The 10,127-nt window shown below is 42.4% G+C and overlaps 1 pseudogene; it reads right to left on the bottom strand.

Moving 5' to 3' along the window:
- Nucleotides 1-9,786: 9,786 nt before the first annotated feature.
- LOC128049063 (uncharacterized) lies at nt 9,787-9,891 on the bottom strand (annotated as a pseudogene).
- Nucleotides 9,892-10,127: the final 236 nt, after the last annotated feature.

The raw sequence follows: 10,127 nt of genomic DNA, 5'->3' as shown, positions 1-10,127 counted from the left end.
TAAGATCTGTTAGATTGTATTTTAAGACAAAACAGAGGTAATTACTCTATTTCTTTATGGACCACCTGCAGAACTACTGGAGGTACTGACTTTTAAAAAGAAGAGTTTTCTATACCCCCACAAAGTTGATATTAAGCCCTGAGAATCTGTTATTTTAACAGGCATGCCACGTTTTTTCAAATATTAACTGTAAATCTTAGAGCTTCACAGAGTATTTCATAGACTGAAGGGATATATACATGGGCACAGTTCTCTCTCTTTAAAAAAATTACTTCCACATTGAGAGTAATGGCCAGCCTGCAAAGAGATTCCCTATCCTGCCTCACTTAGCCCTGGAAAGGATTCAGTTCAGTTCAGTCGCTCAGTCATTTCCGACTCTTTGCGAACCCATGGACTGCAGCACACCAGGCCTCCCTGTCCATCACCAGCTCCCGGAGTCTACTCAAACTTATGTCCATTGAGTCAGTGATGCCATCCAACCATCTCATCCTCTGTCCTTCCCTTCTCCTCCTGCCTTCAATCTTTCCCAGCATCAGGGTCTTTACAAATGAGTCTGTTCTTCCAATCAGGTGGCCAAAGTATTGGAGTTTCAGCTTCAGCATCAGTCCTTCCAAAGAATATTCAGGACTGATTTCCTTTAGGATGGACGGGTTGGATCTCCTTGCAGTCGAAGGGACTCTCAAGAATCTTCTCCAACCCCACGGTTCAAAAGCAACAATTCTTCAGCACTCAGCTTTCTTTATAGTCTAACTCTCACATCCATACATGACCACTGGATGGACCTTTGTTGGCAAAGTAATGTCTCTGCTTCTTAATATGCTGTCTAGGTTAGTCATAGCTTTCCTTCCAAGGAGCAAGCGTCTTGTAATTTCATGGCTGCAATCACCATCTGCAGTGATTTTGGAGCCCAAAAAACATAAAGGCTGATACTGTTTCCTCTGTTTCCCCATCTATTTCCCATGAAGTGATGGGACCAGAAACCATGATCTTAGTTTTCTGAATGTTGAGTTTTAACCCAACTCTTTCACTCTCCTCTTTCACTTTCATCAAGAGGCTCTTTAGTTCTTTGCTTTCTGCCATAAGGGTGGTGTCGTCTGCATATCTGAGGTTATTGATATTTCTCCCAGCAATCTTGATTCCAGCTTGTGCTTCTTCCAGTCCAGCGTTTCTCATGATGTACTCTGCATATAAGTTAAATAAGCAGGGCGACAATATACAAACTTGATGTATTCCTTTCCCTATTTGGAACCAGTCTATTGTTCCATGTCCAGTTCTAACTGTTGTTTCCTGACCTGCACACAGGTTTCTCAAGAGGCAGGTCAGGTGGTCTGGTATTCCCATCTCTTTCAGAATTTTCCACAGTTTGTGGTGATCCACACAGTCAAAGGCTTTGGCATAGTCAATAAAGCAGAAGTAAATGTTTTTCTGGAACTCTGTTGCCTTTTCGATGACAGTTCTATGTATATGTTACCCTGTGCCCTGACCATGGCTAACTGGATTTTAGTTAGACCTGGGATACAGGTTTGTTGATCAATTAGAGTTTCTTAAAATTTAAAGTAAATAAACAAAGCAATTGTCATTAGTCCATGATGAGTACTCATAAACCAGGGGACTGAATGCACCAATGGGCCTTGTATCAGGGGCAGAGAGAGGCTACAAACAAATTTAGCCTCTACCACTGGACAGCTTTGCCCTGTCCAGGTACCTACAGTTGGACAGGTTTTGGCAAAAGGTTTATCCCAGTTTCTCATGGTAAACCAGGTTTGGTCATTATATTAGTCACACATTGCCAAAGTTAGTTACAAAAGTTTTTTTGTGTGATGATGTCAAACATGTACTTTCAACAAATTTAAATGTGCAATAGAGTAACTGCCGGGAGCCAGCATGAGGAAACCCACCCATGACAAGGTCATGTGGAGAGACCTGATGGGCAAGGTGAGTCAGGCCTCAGGGTTTCCCTCTGGTATTTCCTGAGCATGTACCCCCAAAATGAGAATCTGCCTGCCTTATTGTATTGTACTTTTCCACTCTTCTGGCACACTCTGGAAAAAGTTAACTCAGGACTTTAGTCTTCTGCATTTGAAAGGAATGTTTCAGTTCAAACCCCCTCTGATAACACTCTAGCCTGCCTACAGGACTCTTACAGCTGTGCATGTGATTGTTTATAGTCTCACAACCACCAGAGGCACAGGAAGCTTAAAACATCTTAGGAACGCAGGGGCTTCCGAGGTGTCAAGATCATTAGAATAAAACTGATTAAGCGTTTCATTGTTGAGCCAATACTTGCTGCCAAATTTTCGTATCTTTTATTTGTTGATATAGTTGGTATATAGAAAAAACAAGTAGTAACAAGTAACTATAGTCACTGTGCTGTACTTCATATCCCCATGACTTGTTTTATGACTGGAAGTTAGTACTTTTGGACCTCCTTCACCTTTTCTTCCACTGCCCACCACCTTCTCCCAATTCTGGCAACTTTTCCTCTGTTCTCCATATCTATGAGCTTGGTTTTCTTTCCTGTTGTTGTTGTTTTGTTTGTTTATTTATCCCATGCTGGGTCTTTGTTGTAGCCCTTGGGATCTTTGATCTTCACTGGGGCATGTGGGATCTTTAGTTGCAATACTTGGGATCTTTTTTTTTTCTTCAGTTGCATCTTTGGGATCTAGTTCTCTGACCAAGGATCAAACCTGGGCTCCATGCAGTGGGATTGTGGAGTGTTAATCACTCCACAACAGGGAAGTCCCTGTTGGCTCACATAGTAGAAGAAGAACTTTCAGAGTTCAACAGGCACCAAGTAAGTCACATGTGACTTTGGAAACTAAGATCAGAAAGTCTGTCCTCTACCTGGACATTCTCATCTTGTAGAATTAAGACAAAGATCTGCCAAAAAAACAAACCAAAATGAAACCAAAACCAAAAAACCACCAAAAATTTAAAAACCACAGAACCCTGCAGATGGAATTAATACTGTAGGTAGGCAGAATAGGGAAAAGGAGTCCAAAATGGAGGTGGCTAAAAGACAAAGAAGGGAAAAGCCCATGAAAATAGAACAAAAGAAGGTCCGAGGACCAGAGTGAGGACCTCAGGTAAAACAAACAACACTCCTGGCTGGCCCAATTTACATAGGACAGGCCCAGGGAGAGATAAACATATAAAAAGAGGAGCCAAAGCTAGCTCTCTCTCTCTCTCCTGCATGCTGGGATGCTCTTCTCCTCGTGTCTTTGGATCACCCTCATGCCTCAGAGATGGATTTTCCTGCTATCTTCTAAATAAAATAAAGCTGTAACAATGAGCTGTAACACTGCTTTGTCTAAGAGCTATAACATGGTCCATTTGAAACCTGAGAGCTATATCACGGTCTATCCAAGACCTGAGAGCTGTGACATGCCAAGGGGGCTTTAATGTCTGTCACTCCAAATCTCTGTTGTGACGAGACAAAGAACCGAGGAACAGACACTCACGTGACAATACATTTCCCCTGACAGTTATTTAACCTTTCCACTCCTTTCCAGCACCATCTCCACCACCAGCCTCTGTCCCCATTTCTCCCCCATCCTTATTCAAAGCTGTTTTCTTAACTAAGCTAGTAGTGATTCACTCCAGACAGTGTATACTTTCAAGAGTTTGCATACTTAGTTTCCCATATTTCTTTAGAGACGCTCATTCTTGATGAGGAAGTAAAACTCCAGCTTTGCAAGTATTTGGTGGCTCCTGACTTCTCCCTGAAGCTATTTTTCTGGTGGAGCCAGGGAATTACCCTACTAACAATGAGCACAATGAACACATGGTTTGATTATCTGCCCTGTTAGGTAGGCCTCTCCTTCTGTGTAACTTAGAATAATCACTTGAATGGAATGCTAAGTGAACATCAACAATAAAAGGAAGTCTGATAGAGCACTCTGACATCAAGCCTGTACTTCCATTTCCCACAGATTCCAACTGCTTTCTGATGAACTGCCCATTAGAGGCATTCTGATGGGCCCTTATTAGGCAGTTTTACTGAAGTGTTGGTCAGGAAGCAACAGTTAGAACTGGACATGGAAAAACAGACTGGTTCCAAATAGGAAAAGAAGTACGTCAAGGCTATATATTGGCACCCTGCTTATTTAACTTCTATGCAGAGTACATCATGAGAAATGCTGGACTGGAAGAAACACAAGCTGGAATCAACATTGCCAGGAGAAATCTCAATAACCTCAGATATGCAGATGACACCACCCTTATGGCAGAAAGTGAAGAGGAAATAAAAAGCCTCTTGATGAAAGTGAAAGAGGAGAGCGAAAAAGTTGGCTTAAAGCTCAACATTCAGAAAACGAAGATCATGGCATCCGGTCCCATTACTTCATGGCAAATAGATGGGGAAACAGTGCAAACAGTGTCAGACTTTATTTTTTGGGCTCCAAAATCACTGCAGATGGTGACTGCAGCCATGAAATTAAAAGATGCTTACTCCTTGGAAGAAAAGTTATGACCAACCTAGATAGCATATTCAAAAGCAGAGACATTACTTTGCCGACTCAGGTCCGTCTAGTCAAGGCTATGGTTTTTCCACTGGTCATGTATGGATGTGAGAGTTGGACTGTGAAGAAGGCTGAGCACCACAGAATTGATGCGTTTGAACTGTGGTGTTGGAGAAGACTCTTGAGAGTCCCTTGGACTGCAAGGAGATCCAACCAGTCCATTCTAAAGGATATCAGCCCTGGGATTTCTTTGGAAGGACTGATGCTGAAGCTGAAACTCCAGTACTTTGGCCACCTCATGAGAAGAGTTGACTCATTGGAAAAGACTCTGAAGCTGGGAGGGATTGGGGGCAGGAGGAGAAGGGGACGACCAAGGATGAAATGGCTGGATGGCATCATGGACACGATGGATGTGAGTCTGAGTGAACTCCGGGAGATGGTGATGGACAGGGAGGCCTGGCGTGCTGCGATTCATGGGGTTGCAAAGAGTCGGACATGACTGAGCGACTGAACTGAGCTGAACTGAACTGAAGTGTTGGGTAGAGCTTACAGGAAAAGCAGGTGGACAGGCAGGGGGGCCTTTTACTCACTCCCAGAGGGACTGTGGGCAAACTGCTGGACTTCAGTGAATTTCTGTTTCCTTACCTGTAAAATGCCAATGTTGACAATACCTTTTTCAAGGGGAGTTAAGTGAGTTAATACATACAAATAATGCCTGGAACATGGCAAGCACCATGTCTGTATTTGCTGTTACAGTACAGGAGGTCTCCAACTTCAGAATGGCTAAAGGTTTTTCAACTTTACCATGGTGTGAAAGTGGTATGCATTCAGTAGAAAATATACTTGGAGTTTGAAATATAATCTTGTTCCGGGCTAGTATATATTTTGTTTACAAGGGTAAACAACCAATATACTGAAAACAATTCTGTACCCAGACAACCATTCTGTCTTCTGCTTTCAGAAGTGTATTCAATATATTACATCAGATATTCAACACTTAATTCTAAAATAGGCTTTGTTGCCCAATCATAGGCTAATGTATGTGTCCCAGGGAGGTTTGAGTTATGGTAGTCAGAGGTATGATATTTGGTAGGTTAGGTGTATGGAATGCATTTTTTATTTACATTATCTAACTTATGATGGGTTTATCAGAATGTTACCCAACTGTAAATCAAGGAGGATCAGTATATAGACTCCCTTCTTCTTTCAGAAACACAAAACTCCTGATAAAAATCACCTGGCAGAGGCCCAGAGCAGTGTAAATTCATGAGAACTAATTTTGAAACATAAGAATATTCATTTAAACAATGGCATCGCTGGGTGTCCCAGAGGGTGAAGAATCCACCTGCAATGTGGGAGACCTGGGTTCGATCCCTGGGTTGGGAAGATCCCTTGCAGGAGGGCATGGCAACCCACTCCAGTATTCTTGCCTGAAGAGTCACGGCAGGCCTTAGTCTATGGGGTTGCAAAACTCGGACATGATGGAGCAGCTAAGCACAGTAAATTCCTAGGGCAAGAGCTAATTCCCTTCAAATGATTAAAAATTCTAAAACATTCCCCCTGCACTTTGTCTGGAAGTTATAAAAAAAAATAGTTTTATAAAAGAATATAAGGAAGTAGCTACATTCTTATAACTATTAAGCAAGAATTTGTTGCTATTGTTCAGCCGTTAATTTGTGTCCATCTGTTTGCAATCCCAAGGACGGTAACCTGCCCAGTTCCTCTGTCCATAGAGTTTTGGCAAGAATAATAGAGTGAGTTGCCATTTCCTTCTCTAGGTAAATAAGAATCAGTTCAGTTCAGTTCAGTCGCTCAGTCATGTCCAACTCTTTGTGACCTCATGAATCGCAGCACGCCAGGCCTCCCTGTCCATCATCAACTCCCAGAGTTCACCCAAACTCATGTGCATCGAGTCAGTGATGCCATCCCAGCCATCTCATCCTCTGTTGTCCCCTTCTCCTCCTGCCCCCAATCCCTCCCAGCATCAGGGTCTTTTCCAATGAGTCAACTCTTCTCATGAGGTGGACAAAGTATTGGAGTTTCAGCCTCAGCATCAGTCCTTCCAATGAACACCGAGGACTGATCTCCTTTAGAATGGACTCTTTGGATCTCCTTCCAGTCCAAGGGACACTCAAGAGTCTTCTCCAACACCACACTTCAAAAGCATCAATTCTTCGGCGCTCAGCTTTCTTCACAGTCCAACTCACATCCATACATGACTATTGGCAAAACCATAGCCTTGACTAGATGGACCTTTGTTGGCAAAGTAATGACTCTGCTTTTGAATATGCTATCTAGGTTGGTCATAACTTTCCTTCCAAGGAGTAAGTGTCTTTTAATTTCATGGCTGCAATCACCATCTGCAGTGATTTTGGACCCCCCAAAAATGAAGTCTGACACTGTTCCCACTGTTTCCCCATCTATTTGCCATGAAGTAATGGGACCAGAAGCCATGATCTTCATTTTCTGAATGTTGAGCTTTAAGCCAACTTTTTCACTCTCCTATTTCACTTTCATCAAGAGGCTTTTTAGTTCCTCTTCACTTTTTGCCATAAGGGTGGTGTCATCTGCATATCTGAGGTTATTGATATTTCTCCTGGCAATCTTGATTCCAGCTTGTGCTTCTTCCAGCCCAGCGTTTCTCATGATGTACTCTGCATGTAAGTTAAATAAGCAGGGTAACAATATACAAGCCTTGACGTACTTCTTTTCCTATTTGGAACCAGTCTGTTGTTCCATGTCCAGTTCTAAGTGTTGCTTCCTGACCTGCATACAGATTTCTCAAGAGGCAGATCAGGTGGTCTGGTATTCTGTCGTTTTCAGAATTTTCCACAGTTGATTGTGATCCACACAGTCAAAGGCTTTGGCATAGTCAATAAAGCAGAAATAGATGTTTTTCTGTAACTCTCTTGCTTTTTCAATGATCCAACAGTGGTTGGCAATTTGATCTCTGGTTCCTCTGCCTTTTCTAAAACCAGCTTGAACATCTGGAAGTTCATGGATCACGTATTGCAGAAGCCTGGCTTGGAGAATTTTGAGCATTAGTCTAGTCAAGTGTGTGCTGCTACTGCTGCTGCTAAGTCGCTTCAGTCGTGTCCGACTCTGTGCGACCCCATAGACAGCAGCCCACCAGGCTCCCCCATCCCCGGGATTCTCCAGGCAAGAACACTGGAGTGGATTGCCATTTCCTTCTCCAATGCATGAAAGTGAAAAGTGAAAGTGAAGTCAGTCAGTCATGTCCGACTCTTAGCAACCCCATGGACTGCAGCCTACCAGGCTCCTCCGTCCATGGGATTTTCCAGGCAAGAGTACTGGAATGGGGTGCCATTGCCTTCTCCCAGTCAAGTGTGTGAGATGAGTGCAATTGTGCGGTAGTTTGAGCATTCTTTGGCATTGCCTTTCTTTGGGATTGGAATGAAAACTGGCCTTTTCCAGTCCTGTGGCCACTGCTGAGTTTTCCAAATTTGCTGGCTTATTGAGTGTAGCACTTTCACAGCATCATCTTCAGGATTTGAAATAGTGCCACTGGAATTCTGTCACCTCCACTAGCTTTGTTCATAGTGATGCTTCCTAATGCCCACTTGACTTCACATTCCAGGATGAGACTGTGGCTCAGATCATGAACTCCTATTGCCAAACTGAGACTTAAAGAAAGTAGGGAAAACCACTAGACCATTCAGGTATGACCTACATCAAATCCCTTATGATTATACAGTGGAAGTGAGAAGTAGATTTAAGGGACTAGATCTGATAGACAGAGTATCCTTTTCCTAAGGGATTCCTGCCCGCAGTAGAGGATATAATGGTCATCTGAGTTAAATTCACCCATTCCAGTCCATTTCAGTCCACTGACTCCTAGAATGTTGACAGTCACTCTTGCCATCTCCCGTTTGACCACTTCCAATTTGCCTTGATTCATGGACCTAACATTCCAGGTTCCTATGCAATATTGCTCTTTACAGCATTGGACCTTACTTCTATCACCAGTCACATCCACAACTAGGTATTGTTTTTGCTTTGGCTCCATCCCTTCATTCTTCCTGGAGTTATTTCTCCACTTATCCCCTGTAGCATATTGGGCACCTACTGACCTGGGGAGTTCCTCTTTCAGTATCCTATCATTTTGCCTTTTCATACTGCTTATGGGGTTTTCAAGGCAAGAATATTGAAGTGGTTTGCCATTCCCTGCTCCAGTGGACCACATTCTGTCAGACCTCTCCACCATGACCCATCCATCCTGGGTGGCCCCACATGGCATGGCTTAGTTTCACTGAGTTAGACAAGGCTGTGGTCCTAGTGTGATTAGATTGACTAGTTTTCTGTGATTATGGTTTCAGTGTGTCTGCCCTCTGATGCCCTCTCGCAACACCTACCATCTCACTTGGAGTGTGAAGACAAAAGAGTCTGAAATGCAGTACTTGGATGCCATCTCAAAAATGACAGAATAATCTCTGTTCATTTTTCAGGACAAACCATTCAATATCACAGTGATCCAAGCCTATGCCCCAACCAGTAATGCTGAAGAAGCTGAAGTTGAAAGGTTCTATGAAAACCTACAAGACCTTTTAGAACTAACACCCCCAAAAGATGTCCTTTTCATTATAGGGGACTGGAATGCAAAAGTAGGAAGTCAAGAAACACTTGGAGTAACAGGCAAATTTGGCCTTGGAATAGGGAATGAAGCAGGGCAAAGACTAATAGAGTTTTGCCAAGAGAATGCACTGGTCATAGCAAACACCCTCTTGTAAGGAGGCCTTAAAAATAGCTGTTTAAAGAAGGGAAGTGAAAAGCAAAAGAGAAAAGGAAAGATATTCCCATTTGAATGCAGAGTTCCAAAGAATAGTAAGGAGAGATAAGAAAGCCTTCCTCTGCGGTCAATGCAAAGAAATAGAGGAAAACAACAGAATGGGAAAGACTAGAGATCTCCTCAAGAAAATTAGAGATACCAAGGGAACATTTCATGCAAAGAAGGGCTCAATAAAGGACATAAATGGTATGGACCTAACAGAAGCAGAAAATATTAAGAAGAGGTGGCAAGAATACACAGAAGAACTGTACAAAAAGATCTTCAAGACCCAGATAATCACAATGGTGTGATCACTCACCTAGAGCCAGACAAGCAAGAATAATTGGATATAAATGGTGTTTCTGGCAGATGGAACAAGTTAAGTTTACCCACCCAGAAAGTTGAATCCTTTTACCAGTATTTGTGGGAAGACATTTTAAGGTTTGTACTTGCCTGTTTTTAACTTTAATTTTTAAATGGGGGGAAATTGCTTTACAATGTTGTGTTGGTTTCTGATGTACAACAACACAAATCAGCCATAATTATACATGTATCATCTCCCTCTTGAACTCAGAATTGCTCTTCTCCACAGAAATTTTTAGTAAAAGGTGAAAGATTTATATGATAGGAAGAGAAGCAGAATATTACTTGCCTTTAATAGATAATCTTATGGGGGCTGTGGATAAAATTTGTGGCAGTTACAGAAGTTGCAGAAATATCACGTAAGCAGTTTGCTGTTTAAAATCTCTTTCTCTCTTTTTTTTTTTTTCCAGTCCCAAGCAAGGATGCTTTAGCCAACCATTTGGATGCTCCATTTCAAAGATATGATAAGATCAATATTTCCAAGGGACTAAGAATCATAAGTTTTATCTAAGGAGGAA

The sequence above is a fragment of the Budorcas taxicolor genome, chromosome 5, assembly GCF_023091745.1.
Source record: "Budorcas taxicolor isolate Tak-1 chromosome 5, Takin1.1, whole genome shotgun sequence".
NCBI classification, from domain to species: Eukaryota; Metazoa; Chordata; class Mammalia; order Artiodactyla; family Bovidae; genus Budorcas; species Budorcas taxicolor.
This window is presented reverse-complemented; position numbering and strand designations above follow the sequence as displayed.